The following is a 2,370-nucleotide window of genomic DNA, read 5'->3' on the forward strand; positions in this document are numbered from 1 at the left end:
AACCATAGACAGACCAACAACTAGAAAACATGAAAATACTTAGATTTTATCAGAAATAAAACAATGCAGCTTACCTTAGGTAGGGCGTATTTGGATGCTTAATACCTTCCCTTTACGCAACCAGTACCCCGTACCCGATCTTTGAGACGCAGTTAGGGTTCCTAGTAACCAAATACTAGTTTTGGTGAGCGACTCCCTTTCCATTTTCCACCCATAAAAGACAATATTTTCTTGTATCCCCATAGATATAGATAGCTTTACATTGTAGATAAGAAAATGGAAACAAAACATATAGTTTTTTCGCCGCGACGCGCACACGTGCGACACAATATGAGAGAGGTGAATCAAAGAGATGACTTTCGACGGTGTGTGAACCCTTAATTGTGGGTAATAGCCAGGTCTCACGGTAGCATCAATTGCTCAAATGTATTTGCCAAGATGGGACATTCCTCTGCCGTTTAAGTTTGTCGACCAGCATCTGCCAGATTCCAGAATTTTGCTTGACTCCGACAAATCCCATGCAACCACCAATTTCTAGTTGGTATAATCCAGAAAAGAGATGTGATGTCATGGTGGGGTCCTCAAACATTTCAAGTGAACAGTTTCAAGAATTGCAAGAATTGAGTCTGAAAGTTGGTGAGCAAGAGACAAGTGGAGTCGGTGAAGAAGGGTGTCATTGGCTATATTGTTCCCCAAACAACTTCAGAATCACATGTGATCGAGAATGTTTTGCAAAACACAGATATTGCCAGAAAAGCTTATTCGAGAATGGTGATGAACAGTCAATCATATTGTTATGGAATTCTGCATTTTGTTTTGGGATCACATCTCATCCTTCAACGAAACATGCTTTGCTTTTGTCTCTTTGTTGTTTTGAAATCAACAGATGTTTAGCATTTTATTCTGACAAAATATTTTGATCAAACTCCAACATGCGATAAAGGTTAATCAATCCGAAAGATTAAAAGTGTTTTGATTACAAAAATGACTTGATGCTTGTTGAAATGACATGAGGTGACTAAACCAATTTTGAACTCATACCTCCTGAAACTGAACCACACATCATATAGCTATGTTTTAACAGTATGCATAATGACATGTAGTGGATTCGGTAGTTATGGACTCGTGAATCATGATTCTTACAAGTCCCAATCATTACACTGGATGAGGTCAAAATTTATCGGTTTTAACTGACCTTGCTTGAAATGAGAAAAGGCCATCTTTGATATCCCTTCACTTTCTAAAAATTATATCCCTTGTAGTCCCATTTTGAGCCTGGTGAAATATTTTCTTTCAAAAGAAACCCTGACTAGGATCACGCCTCACACTGGGGGCAAACGAGAGATATTTTGAAGACATTGATGCAATTAATGGATAAAGGGGAAGGCTTAGAACAAAAGTCTAATGATTGAGAGAGAGCTAGAAGAAGACACATAGACTGGGGCATATAAGAAAGTTTTGAGGAAGGCTATGAGAAAAAAAAAAAAGAGAACGAAAAAAAAAGGGAAGTTGAAATTGCCTTCACTTAAATACAAGTCAAAGGTAAAGGAAGGAGAACGCCTATCAAGTCTATGAAGAGCAAAAGAAATTTCAATCAAGGAAAGGCACAACAAAAGTCAATACCAGAAAAAAGACTAAGCTATAAACGTGACTTTTGGTGTCCATTATAAAGCCTCTGATGTTATCAGATGATTAAGGTTGGTTATTCATCAAGGAAATGTGGATTTGCATTATGACTTATGTTAAGAAAAAGTCTAAACTTTGAGGTTAACAAGGGTTATATGTCGTTTCCTCTACAAAGACAACAATAGAAAAGAGTTGATGAATAGTTGATGTTGATCCTAGGTCTTTGAAACCCTCAAACACCTGTTGAGCCTGTGAAATTCCTTTCTTTCATAGCCATGAACCATAGCCTGCATTACGTGCTTTTAAAAGCCCTTTTTAATCAAGCAAGAAATTTGAACCGATAAATGGCGCTCTCAAAACTTGAAGAGTTTTTCCATAAGAGTCGTGGCTTCATGAATTAAACTACTGGTTATTATGCATGCTGATAAAATAAATGCTAAGAAAAGAAACAACTTTTCTTGATAAAGCCTGAGCATCTTGTTTTTGAAATTCACAAAAAATGTCACCTCATCACAGACCATCAAATGATATACCCAATATCAAGGATTCAAATTGATACAAAGAACCATGGAAAAAGCCATTTTAATCCTACAACGGGTCGATTTCTGTTTTCAAAATACAAGACAATCAAAGGACTGTGTATTTCGAATAACGGGTGTGGGGTCTTTGATCAAAAAGCTTGATTTTCAAAAGATTTCCAAAAAAGGACATCTCTGATTTCATTTCAACAAACTAGACTTTGAA

Source organism: Populus alba, chromosome 14 (genome assembly GCF_005239225.2).
Source record: "Populus alba chromosome 14, ASM523922v2, whole genome shotgun sequence".
Classification (NCBI taxonomy): Eukaryota; Viridiplantae; Streptophyta; class Magnoliopsida; order Malpighiales; family Salicaceae; genus Populus; species Populus alba.